Source organism: Schistocerca americana, chromosome 1 (genome assembly GCF_021461395.2).
Source record: "Schistocerca americana isolate TAMUIC-IGC-003095 chromosome 1, iqSchAmer2.1, whole genome shotgun sequence".
NCBI classification, from domain to species: Eukaryota; Metazoa; Arthropoda; class Insecta; order Orthoptera; family Acrididae; genus Schistocerca; species Schistocerca americana.
The window spans coordinates 352,524,352-352,552,000 of record NC_060119.1 but is presented as its reverse complement, the minus strand read 5'-3'; the positions used below and the strand labels follow the sequence as shown (position 1 = coordinate 352,552,000).

At 43.1% G+C, this 27,649-nt stretch overlaps 1 protein-coding gene across 1 annotated transcript in view; it reads right to left on the bottom strand.

The window, feature by feature from the left end:
- Window positions 1–27,649, bottom strand: part of LOC124550602 — a 1,053,220-nt gene that overhangs the window by 881,575 nt on the left and 143,996 nt on the right. Inside the window, exon 2 of the mRNA XM_047125358.1 lies at window positions 2,880–2,922. The gene's annotated coding sequence lies outside the window, so the exon portion shown is untranslated. The remainder of the gene's footprint in view (window positions 1–2,879; window positions 2,923–27,649) is intronic.

Genomic DNA, 27,649 nt, shown 5'->3' with positions numbered 1-27,649 from the left:
ATGAGGAGGTACTGAATAGAACATTGAAGTAAAGAAATTTGTGGCACAACCTGACTAAGAATGGATCGGTTGATAGGACGTATTCTGAGACATCAAGGGATCACCAACTTAGTATTGGAGGGAAATGTCGAGGATAAAAATCGTAAAGGGAAACCAAGAGATGAATACAGTAAGCAGATTCAGAGCTATGTAGGTTGCAGCAGTTATACGGATATGAAGAGGCTTGTACAGTATAGAGTAGCATTGAGATATTGCAAGAAATCAGTCTCCGGACAACATATGCAATGCTGCCGACTACTGGAAAGCGCTTGTCAGGAACGTCTTGTGGGAGCGATGCTTTCCGAATAGCACTTGTCATCGTCCATATCCACACAAAACCGAGCCCATTTGTAGACGAGAGTTCCACAGTTTCCACCCAGTTGGAAAGGGAAGTATTAATCGCAGCAGTCGCCTTGTTGGAGGGGCAATGGCTGCTAAAAAAACAGCTCGCACTGAGGCGGACCCCTGTGGCCACGCGTTGCAAGCCCAGCACAGCAGCTGCTGTGTCAGAGCCTGGGGAGAGCGTCTGGGATAACGCTCTCGCGAGCCAAGACAGCGGAGGACGCGCGCCTCGCTCTTTACGACTTCCCGTGGGCCTCCGCCGTCCTGAAACTGCCCGAGGTCACACAAACGTCCATCCAAAACATCTCGGGAAGGCCAACCAGTGTTCAACTATTTTACTGTATCTACTCTGATTGTGTACTGCAGGTATAAATTCTTTGACGCACAAAAGCTGTCACCTTCCTCTGGCGCCTAATTTACGTTATTACGCACCACCTGTACCAGAAATATTTACGGCTTGACTTTCAGTGCGTCAGGCACCATCTCGACTATTCTTTCATCCAGTTACGTGACAAATTTCTTACGATAAAATAACATAGCAGTTTTACAGCTACTTTCAAGACATTCCAAAAATGTATCGTGAAGAAGACATTTGTCAAGCTACTATGGGCTGCTCAGCTGTCCCGTCATTTCATACATGGAACCATTTTTAGCGGCCTTCAGTAGAGTCGGTTGTGTGCCCACCGTTTTAAATGATGTGCCACGAATAGTTTAGTCGTTTGTAATGTGTTTTCCTTCTTTTAATGTTTTCGGGTATGTGCAAACTTTTCTCTGCATTAAGTTTTTGTTAGATGTTGTGACTGGATTTTTGTATTTTTAAATCTATTTTAGTTGAGTGGCGCTAGCGGATAATAAGTGGACAGAAAGTGTGCTATGAGAGTTGTTACTTATTAGGGCTCGCAGGTGTTCTGAATGCCTTGTTTCAAAATTTCTGCATTTTTGCCCTACGTATACTTTCTGACGAGAATTGCGTGTAAGTTGGAACTATCTTTTGATTTTTTTTCTGAGTTCTCAAACACAGGACGAATACTTCGTCTGTAACTGTAAGTATTCGTAAAATATAGTCACCAAATATTTTCGAGCAACAAAATTCCGTTTGTAGGAAAACTGATTTGTTAACTCGCCACCCAAACTTACAATAACGTCATTTAGTTGCACACCGCAAGCTATCGGTATATATTAATATAAAGAGCGTCCTACAGAGGCCACCAATTTAAAAAAAAATAACATCCACAACAGACATAAAATGTTTTTAGGATTAATTTCTTTAGAATAATTAGCTCTTAAAACATGTTTGTATTTTACAGATCTAAATGAAAGAGCCGAAAGATGTTAGAACAAAGGTGCTGAAATATGCTTGGACATTTATAAACAACATTTGTTTGCATAACACGCGGACCTGAATTCCCTCGTTTAGTCTGCAAACAGAGTTGCTGCTGGAACGTCAAAACGGAACGACGATTATGTTTTCCTCAAATCACAAAGATTTCCTCTGCGGTTCTGTAGTCTAAGCAAGTTCAGTATGTCATGATGCCTCCGTATGAGAATGTTACGTTTGTAGCAGCTTGAAGTACAACCACTTAGTAGCAGAAAAACGTCGTTCTACTCATTTAGACTGCAACTAGACATGCGAGCGGCGACTGATGTACAGTGCGTATCAATTTGTGTGCTGTGTGGCTGCAGCAATCAACATTTGGAGGTGATAGTTTCATTTCGACTTGCGTAAATATATTGTAACGTCTCACGAACAGGCATCCGCTCATTATTTCGACTCCGACAGGGCGTAAGGTGATGCACACTCACACTACGTCGCCGCGCTAAAAATGTGACCACCTCAGAGAGTTTGATTTGGATGCAAACAGGGGCATGCTGCTAAAGATATCTGAAAGTCTAGATGGAGTCCAGGTAGCGAGCAAATGAATGTCTAGTACTCGTTGCACCTGATGGAGACGATTAAGTCAGTTTTCGAAACATTTTGTAGAAACTGGAATCGCTAGCGTGCCCGGACACAAAGAATGTATCGTCTGTCAACAATACCGAAAAAAGACAAGGAATGACGCTACTGAAAGACTTGTATTTTCTGGTCCCGTCTCGTATACGACATGCTCGTCTGTACGAAGTTAGCTGTTAGCAAACAGTAAGCCCCGTCTCATTGCATACCGCCAGCGTAGCAGTTACCACGGTCCTGATCAGACTGCGTCAACTTTCCTCGTAACGTATGTGTAGTCCTGTCTTACTTTCGCCGAGCCCATTGCCAGGAATGTCTCCTTTCCTCACCTTTTAATCCAAGCACTGGGACGAAAACTGTTCCGTCCATTTTTTGTACTGTATGTAAACCTTCATTTATCTCATACCCTTAAGTACGCTTAGATTGTCTTAAACTCTTACGAAGATCTAAGGAAAATGCTGTCCATTTCGGAAATCTGTTACAGTATGGTATGATACAAAACAAAGGTATATCTGATTATGTAAGAAAAATTGGTTGCTTTTGTACTTACCAAATCTTCTTCCAGGCAGGGCAGATCCCTCTCCAAGGAAAAACTGCAATACAAAGAAGATATCCCATTAATATTATTTCTCGTAAGGGCTTAAGGAACTTACAGCATCTTTGTTTTATATATTAACAGAGGATTTTACAGCAATTCAAAAACCGTTTGTTAGTGCTCTGATTTCATCTCCAGAAAGGCATTGGAAAGAGGATGTCGAGGTGAAGTGCATATGAGCACCATCCTCGGTAACGTAACAGCATTTTAATACACAATTGTCGAATCGTTTGAAATAATTACATCGAATAATCAGGCCAATTATAATCACCAACACGTTTACAGCTATGCCCTTGAATCTGGGGTTTTTGCGGTTCGTCCTAACACGTTATTCTAATGTTCTTCGTATGAGTCAGATGTAAAGACGAGTTTACGCAGAGACCACGAAATTTCTGCAAGCTATAAGGAGAAAAAGAAATTAGGAATGTTAGTCTTCACAGTTCCGTTGTCATCGAAGCTATTAGTAACAGAACACTAGTCTTGTTTAATATGAACAGAGAAGGAAATCGTTCGTGGTCTTTACGAAAGAACTTCCCACTATCACCTGAAGCAAATTACGTACGACGCTTCCGTTCCTTATTAAATACTTTCGTGGTATAGGAGTCGGGACAATCTGTAGATTGCTATGAGAAAATGTGTAGAAACGGTTTGGCACACTTTCTGTCTTGTGGTCGACCATACAAACACCCCCCCCCCCCCCCCACACACACACACACATATATTTACACGAACAGCCGGCCGGAATGGCAGAGCGGTTCCAGGCGCTTCAGTCTGGAACCGCGCGACCGCAATGGTCTCAGGTTCGAAACCTGCCTCGGGCATGGATGTGTGTGATGTCCTTAGGTTAGTTAGGTTTAGGTAGTTCTAAGTCTAGGGGACTGATGATCTCAGATGGTAAGTCCCATAGTGCTCAGAGACATTTGAACCATTTTGAACACACGAACACACACACGTGTAGTATTTTATACCTAAACTCGAAGTGTTAATATTGAAAATTTGCAGCGACTTAAATGAATAAAGTTATTTAGTACGATTAATTTGATGTAAATTAGTGTCACTGACAGAAATTTACATATTTTGTCTCATATTCGATTTCGAACAGTTTCAGTGCAATGACATAAATCAGTCAGTACTCAGTCACTCGAGAATGCATCAGTTAAATACAAGGTGATGCAAACTCTTACGGCTAAGTTTACAAATTTTTCGTACTCAAACTAGTATCTAAGTTCACCGTAGTGCCGTGGCTCCCCCCGGCGGAGGGTCGAGTCCTCCCTCGGGCATGGGTGTTTGTGTTGTCCCTAGTGTAACTTAGTTTAAGTTAGATTAAGTTCTGTGTAAACCTCAGCAGTTTGGTTCCATAGAAGCTTACCACAAATTTCCAATTTTCACCATAGTCTCTACAAATTCAACGCTAACCGTTTTTGATTGATACTCTACGCTCGAACATAGCTTACCGCTGCTCGTACGACCGCACGATCGTCAATCACCGCGTTCCAAGTCCAACTGTCTGGAACTGTCCTCGCTATTCTACCTTATCCTTGACCGTCTTAAGACTTACCCCGCCCCTTGAACTGCTAATGGATCCACACCATTGCATGTCAGGATATTAATGACTATTTAATAACAATCTTGGAACACGATCATAGCATTTCAGGATGCGCCTTGGTTCAAATGGCTTTGAGCATTACGGGACAACATCTGAGGTCATCAGTCCCCTAGAACTTAGAGCTACTTAAACCTAACTAACATAAGGACATCACACACATCCATGCCCGAGGCAGGATTCGAACCTGCGACCATAGCGGTGGCGCGGTTCCAGACTGAAGCGCCTAGAACCGCTCGGTCACTCCGGCTGGCGATGCGCCTTGACACGCCTATTATAATGGTGTATCGCTTCTACGACTGAAACTACTATCTGAAATTCCTAATTAAAAATTAAAAAACACATCAAAATATCATAACTTTGAAAATGGTTCAATTACAGTATCAAAAACAACTGTTTCTCTATCTTTCTTCACTGAGAAGGCCAGTTTTTCGTATCTTGCGTAAGTTTTGCATTATAGTAAGTGCTTAAGCAATAAAACTGCAATGGTGTTGATGTTAAGTGCACTTCAACGTCATTCATTTGAACCCTCGTATGTCATCGAAGGATTATATTTTAATCTGCTACTAATGTATATAAATTTAGACTTTTGTAAAGTTTAAGTGCATGTGGTGTTCACCATACATGAGTCACATATGAGGCGTCTGTATCACAATAATCGTCTTTAAATTAGCTTCTTTAAATTAGCTTTCTGAATCGGACGATTCCATCTTAGAAAGACACAGCTGCCCGTACGCAGTATATAATGTTGGAACATACGCCGTATCGTCCTTCACTGGCTGGCTGGCCGGCCTGAGTGCTGAGGTTTCCATCCCGCTCGCTTCTGTCACCTTCCTCTGCATGCGGGCCTGTCGAGCTTTAACGGGCCGCATACTTGACGTAGCCCACAGAACATCGCCCACTCTCTGCGATCTAGCCGTACGGACACGTAATGTCACTAAGCGGAAATGTGAAAAAACTTAAATTGTCCTTCCGGACATGGCGTCAGATCGCCAGGAATTACAAGAAAATCCACTGTGACTTTCAGATAGCGCTCGTTGATCTCCAAGACATTCTGAATATAACTATATAATTTAGGGGCTATATTAATGATTTTCTTTTATCATCCTCCAACCACTGTAGCATAGTTGCGTCCTGTGCCGCTAACGATTCCTGCTCTCTATTTGTCTCAAGCACGGGCGCATGTGTGCGTGTGTGCGTATGTGTGTGTGTGTGTGTGTGTGTGTGTGTGATGTGTGTTACAGAGAGAGGGAGAGCGAAGAAGAGGGAGATAGAGAGAGAGAGAGAATTGTGGAACGCCTGCGCCTCATGGATATCACAGTGCCTTACGGCTTCGCTTGATACTGGCAGTAAATCGATTACTCGAACGTCGATCACAACTCTCCACACAACCGGACTTAATCTACCCTACTAGTCTGCCCTTTGCAGTGTATCGCTGAATAACACACTATTTAGTTCGGAAGAAATATCGCCAACCTTTATTGAAGTGTCAGAGAACGGCATATATATGGTATATTTTCTCGACTCTCTACCAGCGACGAGCTCAAAACACGTAAACGCATGAGCGAGTGAGCCAGAATTTCTATCAAAATTTACACAAAGCAAAACCACGCGTTATGTAAGATGAAATACTCTATTCTTCAAGTCACGATACTCACAAATGACAGCTCGCCGATTGTCGGTAAAACCTATCATCCGCCATTTGGTAGGTCCAAGCACATCGTTTGAGGTGCGTAAAATTTTACATATCGTCTGATCTGTCTCTTATGATTACTCCTGCAAGCGTCAGTTTTCTATTTCAAATAATGATGACCTCGTGTGCCAATAGTTTTTATTCCATATACCTGAAGTTATAGCCCCTCTGGTGAAACTTCGTCCTAGTTCTTTCGTTCAGACTTTCTTTCTCATGGCAAAAATGTTCGCTCTCATTGTATATCATAACTGATGAGTACTGCTGCAGCTTCATATCGTTTGTTTTTCTTCCGTTACTTATCTCACTACCACAAAAGACTAAAGACTATGTTACTCACGATACGCCGAAAATTAGTTGGTTCATTTTTAGGGGGTTCTACTGTTTTATCAAATATAGGTCTCAATACCATTCACAGAACTGAATATACACATATTTAGAACGAAAAATTACCCGATACAGATAACGTGTTTATGATGGAGAAATGTTCGTCTTATGATGAACATTTAGGTCGCACGAGAGAAATGGACTTACTTGTAAAAAAGCTTGTCATCAATAGTGAAGTTCGACAGCAAAGGATGCAGTCGTCTCATGTCGTTATGTACAACGTACGAGTTTTGTATTAACTATTTGAAACTAGATAATTTGGAAACATTTGTATCGAAATTATGTGTCAAAGCAACAATGGATAGCTTTGTATGCATATCTGTATTTGGTAGATACTATTTATGATAATGAGATTGCGGAAACAATATGTAACTGTTTGATTTTTAATGCATGCAGGCTTTTTTCCAAATCTCGTCATTGTAGCTACGTACGCTTACAAATCGAACACATGTCGTAGATGGCCGTTTACTGATACATACAAACAGTGGTGCCAGTTTGTGTTTTGTGGATTTTCGTAACACTAGAAACAAACAGAGAAAGTGTAATAAACGCATTACTCTCCAGTGCTCGGCGTTACACATTTCAGTGTCAGTGTATTGTTTTCTGTTTCAAACATGTGTTATGTCTCTAATCAATCGTAAAAGCTACTGCAAGGGCAAGCCGAGAAGTTTACCTTTGAGATAAGACGCATGTATAAATGAAAAATAATTTTTCTTCGCATCCAGGCATTTTCTTTATTAATTTTTGTGTAGTTGGTCTAGAAGATGTGTGCAGCACTTCCCAGTTATATTCTTACGCTCTTCAAGGTAATCTATAAGAAGAATCTTGTTTGTATCCCAAAATCACTAGGCATAACGCTAGCAACAGATGAAATCGAATTCGCCTTCTCTGGTGCTGGGCAGCATCCTTCAATCCACTGCTTTGGTTGCTGTTTTGTTTGTGGCGTGAACTGATGAACACACATCTTACCGACAGTAATAAACAGGCGCAAAATCTGTTTCTTCTTTTAAAAAATGTAACCAATTACCGAGAGTGACATTTTCGCATTTGCTTTTTGGCAACATTCAACCATCACGAAATCACTCCTGCATGAAACTGTCTTATAGTTACTTCTTCATGAAAAATGTAACGAACTCTTACTTTTCAAACGGTTATAGTGGCATTTACTTCACGTACCTATTGTCACTGTTCGATCAATATTACAGTGAACAGTATTGAATGGCTGCCGTTGTAGTTGTAGTTGTAGTTGTGGTTTTCGTTCGTTTTTCACGAAGATCATCTTCAACGACACATACAAGCATTTTTGGTTTCCAGAACCCATTGTGCCTGTCCGGTAACACATTGATTCTTTTCGAACAAATCATGAAGGAAGGTGGATACTTTAAAAAACTGATACAAAAAAAAAAATTGCCCTCAGATCAAACTGGTGTCTGAATTATGTAATCAGACAACATCTATTAACGTTTATCGACATCATCTCCGTGCCATGCTGAGAAATTGCGATGTAACTAATACTTTTGAAACTTGCTCTTAGTTGTATTGTAAACCCCTGTTTCTTGGCTTTCTGCCATAGCGCCCTCCATCATTGATCTCCAAGGAACATACTTTGGTCAGATTCGACTTTTTAAATATCAGGGTCACTATAATGCGTTTACCACACATTCTGTCTGTGACGTCACAGCCACACTTCACGAATTTTCCTCCATATCAAAAGAAGTAATTACTAAATGACAGCGTCTAGTTCACTTAAACGAAACAACATTTAATTTTGCTGATTAAAACATCTGTGTAATCCACCGATGCATGAACCTCATAACTAGTACCTACATAAAAAAATTACGCAAAGATGACAGTGTTACTAAATTATAAATCGATATGTACGAGTGTGAAAAGCTCTCTTGCACTCTTGTTGACTTACAGTTTTTGTCTAGTTGGGAATTAGGTCTTTCTTTATCGCCGTCGCTAAGCTCTATTACTAAACGTGAATTGTATTTACATGTGTAGAAGGAATGTTCGTGAAAGCATAAAAAATAAACTGCGTATTATGACTGCTTTATTTTAAGTTTTTTCTTGATTTTGGATACAACGTAAAAATAAATATCATTCGCAGAAATATGGAAGCTTTTCGTTTGGATCTTGGTTATTTCAAAAGCCGTTTTGTGTGTAATTATTATTTGCTTATTACATTCATTACAACCTGCAGTCATTTATTTTTCTCGAAGTCAGATAAATTTTCTGAGTGAAGTTATTACGAACGCAAACTTTATTTATTTTCACGGTCAGTAAAATACCAAACGAATTATTTCCGAGCTAACTATACACCGTAGCTACTTTGTAGTTTTAAAATAGTTAAAAGCGTTATTATCATTTTTTACTTTCACGAAAGAAGCGACGTTAAACCAAAGATAAAAACAGGCCTGAGTTTTCTTATAACGTTACCGCCAAAGGCAGAGTTCCAGTACATAGTTTTACGAAACAGTTAATGCTCTTGATCATCGGTTTCAAAATACAAAACAAATTTCACATAATTGTGTAGGTAATGTCATCTCTCTTTTTTACTGTATGCGTGTGTGTGTGTATGTGTGTGTGTGTGTGTGTGTGTGTGTGAGAGAGAGAGAGAGAGAGAGAGAGTATGAGTGTGTGTCTCAGACTAGTTGCCACCGATTACATAAAATTCAAGCTGCGAATCCGCAGTACAAAACACAGTACGTACTCGGAAACGCTGCCAGATTTCGGTCAGCTTCACAGCGTTGTAAACTCGTCCTGAGCGCCGCCTCCTGCTGAAGCATGTCGCCAGAAACTCTCGCCGCACACACAGTTACGCAATAACCAGCTTCTCAGCTGCGCCAGCTCACAAGGGATGCCACAGCTGCGAGAAGCGCACGCGCACTTGGGAAACGCACAGGCGCCTAATTAGTGACCGCTGCCTCGTGCACGAGGCCAATTTAATCCCATTACCTGCAGAACTTAAGTACAATAGCCGACTGCCATGAGCCGCGTCACTCATAATCAGAGGCACCGACGAAACGAGACGAGGGCTGACGACGCTCACTGGCTGCGAAACCGCGGCTGGGGTCGCTCTGGAATGTTTGTAATTGCCGCTTAGGAAACGCCGAGCGAAATTTTCAGCGTAGTAAAACCGTAAACGAGGTCAACAGCACTCGTTGGCTGTTTGTTTAAAATAATTACATGAAAGCTTGTTTATTTACAGTTACGTTTCATATCGGTGCATCATACATCGAATAAAACCACACTGAGGTGACAACTCATGAGATACTGATAATCTCATATACATATGGCGGTGCTATCGCGTACACAAAGTATAAAAAGACATTGCATTGGAGCAACTGTCATCTATGCTAACGTAATTCATGTGAAAAGCTGTCCGGCGTGATTATGGCCGCATGACCGGGACTTACAGGCTTTGAACGCGGAACATTAGCTGGAGTTAGACGCATGGGACATTACATTTCGGAAGTCGTTAACGAATTCGAAAATCCACAATCAACAGTGTCAAGAGTGGGCCGAAAATATCAAATTTCAAGCATTACCTCTCACCACGGGAACACAGATACCGACTGCCTACACTTAACGACGGAGAACAATAACGTTGGTATTGAGTTCGCAGTGCCAACAGACAAGAAACACTGCGTGAAATAACCGCGGAAATCAATACGGAACGTACGACGAACGTATTCTTTATGACAGGGCGGTGAAATGTGATGTCAGTGAGCTAGAGCAGCAGACTGTCGACGCGAGAGCTTTACTAAAAACACGACGTCTGCAGCTCCTGTCCTGGGTACCTGACCACATCGGTTGGACGCTAGACGACCGTAGCCTGATCAGATTAGTTCCGATTTTAGTCGGGAAGAACTGATGATAGGGTTAAAGTGTGGCGCAGACCCTACGAAGCCATGGTCCCAAGTTGTCAACAAGTTGTCATGCAGTTGGAATTTTTACAGTTTATTTCACGACACAAAGCAGTGGCGGAAAGTTTTTGAATCTGAACAGAACTAACGATGTTGATTTCATCTGTTAGATAATTGCGAACTGGCTATATTCTTTGTGCTCATGGGTCCACCTGAATAGTGAGTTCAGTCAGTGTTCTTTGGCTCCAAATCCGCCTGTCACTCTCATCCGCCTCCAGTGACCATGACAGTTACATCGCGGCACACTGCTCCGCATCAGAGCCAAAAAATTAATGAAAGAGAGAGAGAGAGAGAGAGAGAGAGAGAGAGAGAGAGAGAGCAGTATACTATATTTCGTGTCTCAGTTCAGTTGAAAGATTTTAATGGAGGGCAATATTCATAGATCACTACTCCACTAACAGCCCTCCTGCTGAAATAGGTAATCATTAAATACACATTCCAGGCATAATCTCTTCATCAGTAGCAGTTATCAGATTGGTATATTTGTACGCTGTTTTATTTCGCACATACACTTCACATTTTAAATTTATGACATTATTATTATATTCGACCATCAAACATTTACTCTTCATTATGGGCATGACAGTGAACAAAAGCACAGTGATTCGTTGGGCGAGGCATCTGTCATCATCGCAACTAATTCGCTAATACACTCCTGGAAATGGAAAAAAGAACACATTGACACCGGTGTGTCAGACCCACCATACTTGCTCCGGACACTGCGAGAGGGCTGTACAAGCAATGATCACACGCACGGCTCAGGGGACACACCAGGAACCGCGGTGTTGGCCGTCGAATGGCGCTAGCTACGCAGCATTTGTGCACCGCCGCCGTCAGTGTCAGCCAGTTTGCCGTGGCATACGGAGCTCCATCGCAGTCTTTAACACTGGTAGCATGCCGCGACAGCGTGGACGTGAACCGTATGTGCAGTTGACGGACTTTGAGCGAGGGCGTATAGTGGGCATGCGGGAGGCCGGGTGGACGTACCGCCGAATTGCTCAACACGTGGGGCGTGAGGTCTCCACAGTACATCGATGTTGTCGCCAGTGGTCGGCGGAAGGTGCACGTGCCCGTCGACCTGGGACCGGACCGCAGCGACGCACGGATGCACGCCAAGACCGTAGGATCCTACGCAGTGCCGTAGGGGACCGCACCGCCACTTCCCAGCAAATTAGGGACACTGTTGCTCCTGGGGTATCGGCGAGGACCATTCGCAACCGTCTCCATGACGCTGGGCTACGGTCCCGCACACCGTTAGGCCGTCTTCCGCTCACGTCCCAACATCGTGCAGCCCGCCTCCAGTGGTGTCGCGACAGGCGTGAATGGAGGGACGAATGGAGACGTGTCGTCTTCAGCGATGAGAGTCGCTTCTGCCTTGGTGCCAATGATGGTCGTATGCGTGTTTGGCGCCGTGCAGGTGAGCGCCACAATCAGGACTGCATACGACCGAGGCACACAGGGCCAACACCCGGCATCATGGTGTGGGAAGCGATCTCCTGCACTGGCCGTACACCACTGGTGATCGTCGAGGGGACACTGAATAGTGCACGGTACATCCAAACCGTCATCGAACCCATCGTTCTACCATTCCTAGACCGGCAAGGGAACTTGCTGTTCCAACAGGACAATGCACGTCCGCATGTATCCCGTGCCACCCAACGTGCTCTAGAAGGTGTAAGTCAACTACCCTGGCCAGCAAGATCTCCGGATCTGTCCCCCATTGAGCATGTTTGGGACTGGATGAAGCGTCGTCTCACGCGGTCTGCACGTCCAGCACGAACGCTGGTCCAACTGAGGCGCCAGGTGGAAATGGCATGGCAAGCCGTTCCACAGGACTACATCCAGCATCTCCACGATCGTCTCCATGGGAGAACAGCAGCCTGCATTGCTGCGAAAGGTGGATATACACTGTACTAGTGCCGACATTGTGCATGCTCTGTTGCCTGTGTCTATGTGCCTGTGGTTCTGTCAGTGTGATCATGTGATGTATCTGACCCCAGGAATGTGTCAATAAAGTTTCCCCTTCCTGGGACAATGAATTCACGGTGTTCTTATTTCAATTTCCTGGAGTGTAAATAGAGAAATAAACAATTAATTATGGATTACCATTTCATTCTAACTCATTCACAATTTACCCTCTCAGAAACAATATTAAGTCACGTACAAAATTCGTTTGTGATGTTGTCATCGCCCTCATCACGTCCAGGGCACAGTTCATGAGCCTAGCGTTTAGAGCTCCGACATCTTATCCTCCCAGTCTTAGACCGACATTTCAGACTCTTTGTTGAAACGATGTGGTATTTTTTTGTGCTCTACCAACTGGAATGCCGATCACCGCAGGTCATTCAATGTAATCCCAGCCGGCCGTTGTAACCGAGCGGTTCTAGGCACTTCAGTCCGGAACAGCGCTGCTGCTACGATCGCACGTTCGAATCCTGCCTCGGACGTGGTTCAAATGGCTCTGAGCACTATGCGACTTAACTTCTGAGGTCATCAGTCGCCTAGAACTTAGAACTACTCAAACCTAACTAACCTAAGGACATCACACACATCCATGCCCGAGGCAGGTTTCGAACCTGCGACCGCAGCGGTCGCTCGGCTCCGGATTGTAGGGCCTAGAACCGCACGGCCACTTCGGCCGGTTGCCTCGGGCATGGATGTGTGTGATGTCCTGAGGTTAGTTAGGTTTAAGTAGTTCTAAGTCTAGGGGACTGATGACCACAGATGGTGCTTAGAGCCATTTGAACATTTGTAATCCCATAAAACTGCTTTTCTGTTTCAAAAATTTAATTAAGGTTTCCTCGTAAATACTTTCCGAAGAGCAGTATAATGGATATTAGTTTTGAGTGAGAAACGATTTCTGTTGTTTGAATTTCAATTGTGATACTGTGCATAAAATGTTGTATTAGCTAATTCTGATTTGGACAAACAGAATGAAAATGAATCTGTCGGGAAAAAGTGACCACCTTGGCCACTTTTCCCGACGTCTAGCGTGGCCAGTTTTCCCTATCGAACGCCATGTCAGTATCAGTGGCTCATATGCGAAACAGTACAACCGAAGTTTCAAATGGCTCTAAACGCCGTGGGACTTAACATCTGAGGTCATCAGTCCCTTAGACTTACAACTACTTAAACGTAAGGACATCATGCACATCCATGCCCGAGGTGGATTCGAACCTGAGACCGCAGCAGCAGCGAGGTTCCGGACTGAAGCGCCTATAACAGCTCGTCCACAGCCGCCGGCAAAACCGAAGGAAAAGACAGTGACTTACATTTGTAAGCCAAGAGGCATTGCGTTAACCGTGATGTCGTGAAAACCTATTGCTCTAAATAAAAGTGAAGTAAGTCAAGTAATATGAGTGACTTACCTTACATCAAACGATCGAAAAACCTGTGTTTTCACAGAAAGATGACGGAGAAAACTTCCTTTGTCAACGTCACTGACAACACTAGTGACGTCGATCACAGCTAGTGTAATCACTTCTCCTCAGGAAGCAGCACTGTTGAAGGCATCAAATAAGCAGTGGCCACTTTTCCCAACCTGGCCACTTTACCCTTCTTTTTCCTATTGGGAGTCGAACTCGGGTCATTCGCTGACTATGCCACCTGCGGAGGTGGACAGTTTATACTTCCATCTCGTAAATTATTTGCTATTCCTCCTGAAAGAAACCGTATAATCCAGTGGACAGATTCAAAATGCACCTGTAACACCTCAACTATAACGAGCATGAGATCACCGTATCTAACTCAGGTTGTTACACAGTTGAATCCGTCCGTTATGATCTCACGGTTGACAGGATATTAAATGGCAAGCAGAAATAAACCTTCGCCGTGGGAGGTACTGCCAGTAGTTTCGCAAAGCAGTTCTGCGGAGGCCGCAGCGAAAGCCTGGATGACGTCGGCGGGCGCATCCTTGGCAGCCCGCGCCTTCACCCGCTGGGCGGCAGCGATAGTGGCGGCGGCACGAACGCTCACAAGGGTATCGTACGATATTACTCTCACCAATTTGATTCGTATTGACATGGCGTGTAGGACACGAAAAGGGGTCCAACACTTGTAAACAAGAGGACGCAATCCTTTAGGGAAATCGAGTTTGAAAATTTGTTTATTTTATTTTGCGTATGGTAATACAAAGACAATATTTTATATAAGTACAATAATATGTAAACGAAATGTATAAAACAAAACAATGTGTAAATAGTACATGTGTAAAAAACAAGCAATAGCACAAAAGGATTAAGTACAAACACTCAAGACAAAATAACTACATGTTACACACTTAAATGTGAATTGCAGAGTAATCATGTAGATGTAGATGTTAAAAGCTTGACAAGCCTGGCTAGAAACTCATTCATATATTTAAAGCTCAATATCTAGATTGCACAGTCAATCCAAAGCAGAGGGTTTCACATATATAACCTCAGAGACAGGTCCGGCGTATCTTCTTAAGGGGCATTCCTCAATAATATGGCGGACGTTCTGTTCTGGTGCTCCACAGTCACAGGCTGGTGAGTCGCATAGACCCCTCTTGTACTTATATGCATTGCATCTTGCATGGCCCGCTAGTTTGAAAATTAAATGCGCGATTCTGCTGTAGGGCCCCCAGTGTTCACAGAATTAGCAGCTGAGCGAGTAAGCGCTTATTTTCATAAGCGTGACGTCTCTGGGTCGAATCTCGGTGCCGGTAGTTTCTTTTTCATTCCCACCTAGTTCTAACTGCAGATTTGTTATGGCCCTGCAAAGTATCTATGTATAATCTTGAATTTACCATTTCCCCAATCTTTAACATGAAAAACGGAATAAAAGTTTTTTCCTTAAAAAAACTGGAAATGATGAAAAAGGATGCACGAGAACTTTCAGTCAAGTCTGTGAAGTCATTTTACTTATATTATTGTATATACTTTTATGACAAGTGTAACCTGTAACCAATGCACACTGCATGAATCAGAATGATACTGTTCGTAGAAACGTGGGAAACTATAGCTATTGCAACATAATGCAGATGTAATGATCGCCGAAGTTTTGCGTGTCCTTGTTTTTTTCTCTTTTCTTTTTTTCCAATGTGACTACTCCAAAAGAAACTTGGTTTATATTTATAAACGATTCTCGGTCGTCACACAATTTCGCGGCGTGCACGCATATCGAGTCATAGCACCGAATATTGGAGCAAATAGCTCACAAAAAAGTAATACCGGCAGCGAGATTTGATCCAGACACCTCGTGGTTATGAAACAAAGCGCTTACTCACTCGACTGCTTACTCCGTGAACGCTGAGCAAATGTCTCCTGTATCTCGCAATGCGACTTCAACAGATGGCATGCCCTCTATGTTACAGTGAAGACTGAATGTCACAATTAAACTGAACGAAACTATAGTGCTAACCATTAAGACTGCAACACGATGAAGGTGAAGTTGGCGAACTGTACTGCCTCTTTCCATCGCAGCAGGTGGAGGGCCCGTATATCGATGATGGATACAATTTGGCAAGGTAGGTTCTTCTCGGAGCCTCCAGACAAGGATACGTTCGTCGTGATGCTGTACACAAAACTGGATCTCATCAGAAAAAGTGTCGTGATGCCACTGCTCTGTCCAGTGTTGTCGTTGGGAGTACTGTTATCGGCACCCCTTTCTTTCGCATTGAGGGAAACCGCAATAACCGTCGCCGTGTGGACAGTCCGTGTGGTGTTCCAAACGTCGTCGTACTGACAGTGAGGACAGACAAGCCCATACGCGACGATGCTGCTCGATCCTGCACGTCCGAGCGAACAATTTCTGTCCTATTAGGCACTAATCGCATGGGGGCCACTGAGAGCATGCATAGAGTTGACTATGACTCTCCCCAGTTCCTCAGTCCATCGATTTCACACTTCCCCACATCATGAAATTCAGACCAACGCGGGCAGCAGTATCGAAGAACGACAGACAACATCCTCGTTATGCCACGATCCAGTCGTTGCCGAATTCCGACGCGACGAGTATTCTTACTCGGATCATAAAACGATCTGGCTACGAAGTCTTTCGCCACGGAGAGCTTGGATAATGCAGCTTCAAATTCGTGTGAAATCCCAAGCTTCCGATGACTGCCTACATTATCGTCGTCCAAGATTTAGGTTGGAATTTCATTCGAATTTGACGCGTAAGTGAACCGAGAAGTTTTTATCCATTACAGGATCTTTTTATAAATTTCCAACACTCAAATGCGGTTTCTCCTGTGCAATATTTTCTCATATGCGATATGTAGATGGCGTTACTCTTACATTCTTAGTGCTGCTACATTGAGATGTCAGTCATCTTCATATCCAAGCAAGTAGTACGCACACATGCCCGTTTGACATTGCTGTGAGCCGCCTCCATCGTGTTGCCGTTTTAGCGGTGAGCACCGTACACTGTAAATCCCATACATTATGAGTCTTCAGATCAGTGCGAGAAGCTGTTTTTACACATATGAATGATATGCCTTCTAATATTACAGGAGATTCGAGAATATTTCTGTTTACTGATGACACTAGCTTGTAATGAAGGATGCTGTGTGCAACATAGGGAAAGTATCAAACAGTGCACATTATGACATAAGTTCATAGTTTGTAAAAAATAAATAGCTGCTAAATTACAGTAAGACTCCTTTTTTTAAAATTTAATACACAGTTCAACTAAAACTGACATTTTGATTGTACAGAATTGCTCAGGACCATGTTCAAAAGCGGAATGCTGATGTATTTACGTTTAGAACAGTATCTGTAGTAAGCGATATCCAACACTAATTAAGTCTACTTCCCATACTTCCATTCTTTTATAACATACGGCATTATATTCTGTGATAGCTCTTCTTATTCACAAAGGGTACTTTTGGCCCACAAACCAGCGGTTCGAGCAATATGTGGTGTAATTGCCTGAACCTTTTGTCGAACCCTGTCAAGGAGTCTGGGAATTCTGACACTGGTCTCTCAATAAATGTGTTTAATATCGTTTGTTGTCAACAATACCCAAGAATTAGCAGTTTTCACTCAGTTAATACCAGGCAGAACTCCAATCTGCATTTGACATCGCAGCTCCTTGAATCGTGTCCAGAAAGACGAACAGTATTTTGCTGCATACATTTTCAGTAAGCCAGCTCAAGAATTAAAAAAAATCTTATCGTTAATTCTAGCGCTTTCAACTTAATATAAACTAAAGAATCTTGTTATGGTTCACTCCTTCTACTATGCTGGAAGTACCTGGAAAAAAATTACGCAAATCCCTGTGTTATAATGTTCATTATGTCTGATATCCGCTCAGCTGCTTGTCGTCTGCATAGTATTCCTGTACATTGTATTTACTATTAACTTTTCTGATATTAATTTCCTTTACATACTCGTTCCATGACAAGGAATTTTTGCTCCTCAATTTGGTCCTATGGAACTCGACAGGTAAAAAAGAAAAATTATTTGTATCATGTCTACTGGCATGCGATGTCTCCATTCTTCTCTATCTTCTGATAACCTTTTTATCTCTACACACCTAATTCATCCAACATCCTTGGTAACTTGTTTCACTTATTATTTGTCCTTTGGAAAGCAGTTGTCAGAGTGTACCACTGAGGACATTACCTTTAACTATAAAGGTTATTTCAGTCAACGTTCACATAAATTAATGGCTTTAGCGGTTTCGACTGACTAGTAATTATAACTAATCCACGAAATTTCTTTCTGACGGCAGCGTTAGGTCGAGCTAGGAGTCAACATTTTCATTTGTCACCTACCAGATAGTCGAAACTGGTATAGCCGTTAAACAGTTTACGTGAGCATTGACTGAAGTAAGTTATTCTTTGTCTGTTCCTTCAACATTTTTTGCATTATATCCTATCCGATACTAAGTTATCTGTTCCTAAACGTCCTAGCAGAAAACCAATGACTTCTCCTTTTCCTGATATGATATATCCACAGGCTTCGTTTATTTCCTAAAACATGCTTTCAAGTACGTTTTCATTTCGTCGTTTATTTGTTGACTTAAATTTACATACTATTCTATAGAATCACATTTCAAAGTTCTTTCAGTTTACAGACATCGCCAAATATTTGTCTGTCACTATAACTTAGTCCTGGTCTTCTCGTTACTAGGAACAGCTTTTTCCACCATATATTGTTCAAGGGTTTCGGCAGATTTGATAAGGTATCGTAGTGACTGAGAACATCTTGTTGGAGCTGTCTGAAGTATACTGACGAGAACGGTACTGCAATCTCAACCTCTTTCGCCAAAATTTTCACCTGAGATACTGCCATGATCATCTATATCCACTAATGGGGAAAATAGAGTCATTGTTACAATGGATTCCGTTCCTATGTTGAGCTACCTACTCTTAATTCATTATCCTCTTTCACCCTATCTTTTCGACAGGTCTTCCAACGGTCTGTGTCCATTGTCATTCTGTCTTGACCATACAAGGACTTGAACTATAGACTTTTATAAATGAATACTGTCAGTGCTCATCGGCACCCATAACAGCACTGATCCGATTTCGTCTAGCCACTACTTCACTGAAGCTAGCAGTTCCTCTAGAGACAGAATGAAAGCAAAGGAATCATCAACATGTAGGGTGGTTTGAGCATCACTATTGAGAAGAAATTTCTTTGGCTGCTGGGGAAAGGCTGCGAACCGGTAGGCTTAATGTGCTATTCAAATCCCGGCAAAACCTGACATTTTCGCATTTTCAAAGACAACTTCCCGGGGTGATAGCTGCACTAATTAGTTCCAATATTTTAAGTTTACCAGGTCCACACCCTTGATGAAACTTCTTGAGAGAAATTAGTTTGCTGCACTGGCTGTTTCGTTACATGCATTTTATTTTCGTTTTGTTTACAATATTTGTTTACAACGCCGGCCGGGGTTGCCGAGAGGTTCTAGGCGCTACAGTCTGAAAACGCGCGACCGCTACGGTCGCAGGTTCGAATCCTGCCTCGGGCATAGATGTGTGTGATGTCCTTAGGTTAGTTAGGTTTAAGTAGTTCTAAGTCCTAGGGGACTGATAACCTCAGAAGTTAAGTCCCATAGTGCTCAGAGCCATTTGAATCATTTTTGTTTACAACGACGTTTAGGCTACGTGGACATTTTTAAGCAATATGTTTAATCCGTTACACACATGTGTTCACGGTTAGTCATATGACAGACTAGTAAATAGCTTGGCTGTGTGCTATTGTTCCGACAGATCCGGATATCATGGCTGCAGCAGCTCTTATACCCGGCCAGTCACGGATTGCCCATGAAATAATATCACTGTAACCCAAAACATATGCGTCTAACGGATTAAACGTTTTGCTTGAAAATTGCTACAAAGCCTAAACATCATATTATACAAAATAAAAATAAAATGGATATAAAAACAGCCAATGCACGTAAGTAATTTCCTTCAAGAAATAGTAACCAGGCCTTGGCGCGACACCAGTAACACTGCTTCTACGAGCGGCTCTACTTTCTCCGAACACCCGGGTAGCGTTAACATAAATGTAACGACCCTCTCTCCATATCCGATTTTGAATCGACTAGATTGTTCGCTGACGCACGCGTAGCTGCACAATAAACACTGCGAGTAATATGACAAAGCTGCATAAGTTCGTAGCATTTTTGCATTAAAAAAATCGATACACATAACAGAGACTTAGTCATCATTAATACACTACTAGCCATTAAAATTGCTACATCAAGAAGAAATGCAGATGATAAACGGGTATTCATTGGACAAATATATTATACTAGAACTGACATGTGATTACATTTTCACGCAATTTGGGTGCATAGGTCCTGAGAAATCAGTACCCAGAACAACCACCTCTGTCCGTAACAACGGCCTCGATACGCCTGGGTATTGAGTCAAACAGAGCTTGGATGGCGTGTACAGGTACAGCTGCCCATGCAGCTTCAACACGATACCACAGTTCATCAAGAGTAGTGACTGGCGTAATGTGACGAGCCAGTTGCTCGGCCACCATTGACCAGACGTTTTCAATTGGTGAGAGATCTGGAGCATGTGTTGGCCAGGGCAGCAGTCGAACATTTTCTGTATCCAGAAAGGCCCGTACAGGACATGCAACATGCGGTCGTGCATTATCCTGCTGAAATGTAGGGTTTCGCAGGGATCGGATGAAGGGTAGAGCCACGGGTCGCAACACATCTGAAATGTAACGTCCACTGTTCAAAGTGCCGTCAATGCAACCAAGAGGTGACCGAGACGTGTAACCAATTTCACCCCATACCATCACGCCGGGTGATATGCCAGTACGGCGATGACGAATACAAGCTTCCAACGTGCGTTCACTGCGATGTTGCCAAACACGGATGCGACCATCATGATGCTGTAAACAGAACCTGGATTCATCCGAAAAATTGACGTTTTGCCATTCGTGCACCCAGGTTCGTCGTTGAGTACATCATCGCAGGTGCTCCTGTCTGTGATGCAGCGTCAAGGATAACCGCAGCCACGGTTCCGAGCTGATAGTCCATGCTGCTGCAAACGTCGTCGAACTGTTCGTGCAGATGGTTGTTGTCTTGCAAACGTCCCCATCTGTTGACTCAGGGATCGAGACGTGGCTGCACGATCCGTTACAGCCATGCGGATAAGATGCCTGTCATCTCGACTGCCAGTGATACGAGGCCGTTGGTATCCAGCACGGCGTTCCGTATTACCCTCCTGAACCCACCGATTCCATATTCTGCTAACAGTCATTGGATCTCGACCAACGCGAGCAGCAATGTCGCGATACGATAAACCGTAATCGCGAAAGGCTACAATCCGACCTTTATCAAAGTCGGAAACGTGATGGTACGCATTTCTTCTCCTTACACGAGGCATCACAACAACGTTTCACCAGGCAACGCCGGTCAACTGCTGTTTGTGTATGAGAAATCGGTTGGAAACTTTCCTCATGTCAGCACGTTGTAAGTGTCGCCAACGGCGCCAGCCTTGTGTGAATGCTCTGAAAAGCTAATCATTTGCATATCACAGCATATTCTTCCTGTCGGTTAAAGTTCGCGTCTGTAGCACGTCATATTCGTGGCGTAGCAGTTTTATTGGCCAGCAGTGTATTATTTTAGAACATGCAGTATCCATACATACGATTTTTGGATGTTCCCCACAGGATACAAATGTCGTAGTATGGTGTAACGATCACATTTGCCAGTTCTCGAGTATAATGTCGTGGATCATTGTGGGATAATGCGTTTAAACGATCTTCATAGAATCTCGAAGGTCTTCCTGAACGTTGAGACACACTGATGTCAATACGATGCTCCTTAAAACGAGAAAACCATTTTCTTGCCGTGCTTTGTGCAGTGGCACTGTCCCCAAACACGGCGCAAATATTTCTGGCTGCCTGCAGTGCTGTCACCCCGCTATTCAACTCGGACGCAAGAATACGTCGGAAATTGTCCGATTCCTCCACTTGGCACTCTATTTTCTAGCGTCCGCAGCTCCACTAACTATCTCCAAATAAAGAAAATGACAATTTGTAAACTCAAATAGTGAACTACAAATAAAAGATGACAATCGAAAATTAAACCCATAGCAACCGGAATACCAACATGCAAAACAAAAACTCTATGAACTTACGCACCAACGTAATAAAACCTGCCAGTCACATTTTCATCACTCGCTGACGCCTGGAGAAGTTGTCTTTATATTCTGAACATCCTTCGGCTCGCTTGACACACTCCACACGAAACGATATGACAAACGCATGACACTAAGCGGTAGACTGAACCAATGGTGCCGCGTTAACTTTCTCCTAATCCTCTGTGTTACGCAAGGCACTGAAGAATACGCCGCCAAGAAATCCCAGTCCGGAGATGCAGTCTCTCTGAAGGAGCCGCCACGTCAGGCACACTCACCATCCCCGCAACACTGCCGCAGCGGACGTTCCTGCGCCGTTGAATCGTGTCCTGTGCAACAGCCTCTGCTGCGCAATCTCGAGACACACAAGCGGCAAATGTCATCCAGTAAAAGTTCTTTACCGTTAGACTCGCTTTAGAGGGGGACACATCTTCTAGAAACTACGGCTTTGCGGTTCCACGGGCAGCCACGGCTGGAACTTTAGTCGGTCGTCACTGGAGTGACCAGGCGAACGCTGAACACATACATTAACAACGGTGCTTCTAGATTCAGATCAGTTTACATATTAACGCTATACTGCTCCGGCGAGGTATCCACACGTCTCATACTCACCACAGTCACAGGCTTAATGAAAATGTATGAAGAATGTAATTCGTCATTATTATCTTCAGACAGTTTAAGTCACTGTTCGTGAAGCTTCAAGTTATCGCGCGGCCCGCAGTTCTCAGCCGTATTTTATAATATAAGGTTCATTCATTTGACCGAATACGCTGATTTACCGTACCGGAAAAAACATTGGTTTCAGCAAATCTCAAAAAGCGAACGAAAGCAACATACAGTTGGTAGGGAAGCACTTTACCTCGGAGCTAGCGGGAACGCGCGACAGTATTGTCGTTTGATGTTGCATAGCGCGAGTGTGGTTTCACAGCGAAGAGAATGTGGTCCCACAAGTTGTCGTCCAATACCGAAGATGCAGGCGAGTATGCAGGGACAACGAGAAGTGATCCGATTTTTGGTGGAGGAGGGCGTTGGAGGCTGTGAAATGTATCGACGGATGAAGGCTGTGTACGGTGAGCACAGTATGAGTCGTTTAAGCATTGTGGAAAGGCGCAAACGATTCCTTAAGGGGCGCGAGTCACTGGAAGACGACGCTCGTCCTGGACAGTCTCATCGTGTCATCGCACCGGATATGGTTGCGGAAGTGAGTGCTTTAGTCTTGTACAACCGCAGAAACACCGTGGACGAGATCCATCGGTTACTGGGTATTAACGTGGGCACTGCCCGCGCCATAATGCATCAACACTTAAAATTTCGAAAAATCTGCGCGCAGTGGGTTCCCCACCAACTGACTGCCGAACAGCACAATACTCAAATGGCGCTGTCTTTAAGTCAGCTGCAACGTTATCATGAGGAGGAATACGGCTTTCTGTCACGTATTGTCATGTGTGACGAAACATGGTGTCACAATTTTGAACCGGAAAGCAAGTGTCAGAGCAAGCAGTAGAAGCATGTGACTTCACCACCTCCAAAGAAATCAAACGCCGTGCACACCAGTTCTGGAAAGTTCATGATGTCCTCTTTTAACCACGAGGGACCGCTGCTTGTCGAGTTCCTGGAACGGGGAACCACCATCAATGCCCAGCGTTATAAAGCTACTTTACAGAACCTTAGACGAGCCACCAAATCGAAATGCCGCGGCATGCTGTCCAATGGCGTTATCAAAATGGTTCAAATGGCTCTGAGCACTTTGGGACTTAACATCTGAGGTCATCAGTCCCCTAGAACTTAGAACTACTTAAATCTAACTAACCTAAGGAGATCACACACATCCATACCCGAGGCGTGGAACCGCTCGGCCACACCGGCTAGCAATGGAGTTATCCTCCTGCATGAAAATACCCGCCCACACACGGCCAATGCGGTGAAGATGACATTGCGCAGTTTCGATAAGAAACGCTGGAACATCCACCGTATAGTCCCGACCTTTCACCGTGTGACTTTCATGTGTTTGGAACTCTAAAACAAGCTTTTCGCGGACATCGATTCGCAACGGACGACGAAGTGTGTGACTGGGTCCAGGCCTGGATCCAACAGCAGCCTACTAGCATCCTCCAGGATGGACTCGACCGGCTAGTGTCGCAATGGGATAAATGTGCCAACAGTTTTGGCGACTATTTTTGAGTACTATGTACAACTACATTTTTAAGTTAATAAAATCGGTGTCGTTACTTTACATTAGTGACCAGGTTTCATTTGGATGCCCCTTATAGTATGCATGTATCAGCTAACAGCCGAATCCAAAAAGTCAACTAATATTAAGAGGTTCTTAAAACTGTAGTTCTCCTGCTCAGTAACAAAGAAAAATACTTACAAAGACAATAATATTTTCAAATGTGTTTAATTTTAATTGACGTTGTTGAATTCCGCCGTGAGGTAAGTAAAGCCGCTGCTTACCTCAGGGGCAGAGGATAAGAAGCGCGCCCACTGCGGTATTAGAGGATATGAGAGAGGTAGTGTGTTACTGTTTGTTTTCCGATACTGATAACTCAGGGGCGTGCGCAACTCGTTCCGATCATCTGCTACAGTGTACATTTTTACACGAAAGTAAGACGGATTTGTAGACGCGCATTACAGAGGCGGTCATCTTCATATGCAGTACATACATGTAACAAGGAACACGAAATTAAATTAAATGAGTAGAATAAAAATGGCTTTCAGAACATTAAGTGAAAATTTGTGATAGTGTCTCATATCGTAAAATGCACTTGAAAATAATTACAGTTGCTGTTATTAATCAGTTAATCATACGCTTTCATAGACAATACAGCAACACTTAGTCAGGTCATTTCAGTGTCACAACTTTGGGGTCATTGAGGGTGGCAGCAATCCGAAACAAAGAACAGTCGACACGAAGTGCTCCAAATTATGTTGACTTTTGACGATCAGTACTTGGCGAGAGGTGGCTAGTGTACCGTGTTCTTACTACAGCTACTCTATCAGGGGTTGTATTAATTTCTGTAGTTTACATTTAATAAGAAAATTGCTGAAGCCCAAGACGCCACTCCACAATGCCAGTGCTTTAACCTGATCTCGCCACCGGGATTCAAACGAATCAAACATATCAGCTTAAATATAAAATGTCATCCTCAGAGTCAACGAGTCAGAAGTATGGTGACACAATGAAAGGCATTACTTTTCACGTTTACTGTCTAAATGTGACCACCAACCTTGCGAGGGGAAAGAAAATTTTTTTGGCATGTCAGAAATAAGATATTTTGTTTTTGTGTTTTACGTGTTATACAACAACGTAATTCAAATGGTAACTTGATCTGCGGAATAGTTTCGTTTATGTGTGTTTTGAAATTATTCGTGTTGCCTATGTTTCGTTCAAATGGATAAACTAAAATACCATATCATCATAGTGTGTTTTGGACGGTTTTCGTCAACGAAAATTATTTTTGTCTTAAAGATGAGCAACGTGGAGGATGACACAAAATTCCAAGCATCGATGAAAATATCGAGAAACTTCACAATATGGTACTGAACAATCGGCTATTGTAGGTACATGACATAACTGAGGCCATATGTGTATTAACTAGTGCGACAAATGCTAGAGTATCCAACTAGCACATTGAGTCCTTATCAATTAGGCATGACAGCAAGCTTCGAACAAATCTACAGATACACTGCTAGAATTGTAACAGGTCGAATGAATGCACATAAAAGTGTAATAGAGAAAGCAATCTTTCGAAGAAATGTGATTTTGTTCTTAATAAACCCTGTTGGGTAAACTAAGGAAACGACGCACATGGACAGTCATTTTTTTCCCTCGTTCAATGCGCGATTAGAATCGGGAATAACATCGATAACACAGGTACGAAGTACCCTCCGGCATGCACTACACTGCGTTTCACAGAGTATATAGGTAGAATTAGAAGTATTAGAAAGAATAAGGTGCATTTTGCACGAAAAATTTAGTTTAAGAAAGCTTTGTGCGACATTGGTGGAACCTTTGAGTGTTTGGCACATTCAAACCCGGAAGCCAACCTCTCAGTTTTCTTCGGACAATTTTGAAAAGATTTCATTCAGACCACTTTATTGCTGTGGATGAGACGTAGATCAACTTCATGCCAAAAACGAAATTAAGTCAAACGAATATAAGGAAGACGAGGACTTTGCAGCAAATCTACCGGAAACGTTTTGGCCAATACGACTGGTGAAACAACGTTCGAACAGTACATTTGGGATCAACTGGAAAAAAAAGTACATCAGATGAAAACTGGGGTGTGAAAGGAAGAAAATAATTTTTTATCAGGAAAACGCACGTGGCTTCGAAAGTGCTTCGGCAGTGGGAGGACGAAACAACTTGAAGTGCGAATTGTTGGAACATCGATAGTATTCACGATACATTTCCAGCTCCACAGCAAACTGATGAACGTTTTGAATTAAAAGAGGAGGTTATGACAGCTGTAACCAGGTATCACGCAGACTCTACAGGGTCACACTTCAGAGCCCAAAAGCCAGCGTGTATGTTTAGATCAGAATATTTATAGAGTCGCGGTTCTTTTCAGCTAATTATCAGGTGAACTGGTAGTGGATCAGAGGTGTTCCCAATTCTAAATAAATGCACTTACTTCACAACCACGGATGAGCTCCTAACAATCTTGGTCTGTACGGGGGATTGGAACTACTTTTACTTAATTCTAAGATAACGTTCTCTATTGTTCCAGACAAAAATTAAAATGACATGTATGTGTTTTGGGTATATATGTTGTGTATATGGTAATTGCTGAGTTCGTCGGAAAATTAGCTCATTTTTTACCCAAAATATAATATTTAACTGCGACACCGAAAATTTTTCTCCTATCCTTCGTAATCAATTTGTCAGCACCTACTCCGTCTGATCAAACGGTTCAGGACACCCCTGTTCAATGCCGAATTGACCACTAGATGTCACGAGAGGCACCAGATCCAATTAATAGGAGGCGGGGCGTATTGTGCTATCACTAAAGAAGCACTAATAGCTTAATAAGTAGGCCAGGTGAGGTCACTGACTACGAACGTAGACTGGTCATTGAGTGCCACCTGTGTAACAGCTCCATCAGGAAAAATTCCAACCTTTTTCAAAACTGCTCATGTCGACTGTCGTTGATGCGACTGTCATATGAAAACGCGAAGGAACAACCACAGCTAAACCGAGACCAGACAGAGTTGATGAACTGATAGACAGGGACCGCCAAGGATTGCGGAGTGTGGCTGTCAAACAGTTCATAAAATCGGGCAAAGGAATCACTCGTCCAGCTAGCACAATGAGGAGTTAAAAGAATGGGGTCAATGGTCGAGCAGCTCCTCATAAACCACACATTTTTGAGGTAAATGTTAAGCGAAGCTTGATGTGGTCCAAAGCGTGACGCATTATAGACTGAAAAGAAGTGTTCATAGAATGAAGGCTTTCCCTTCCGGATGACATAGCTGCTGGTAAGTCTTTCGGAATGTAAGGTTGCGGTCCTAGAAACTCTTCTGTTCCTGACGTTTCGT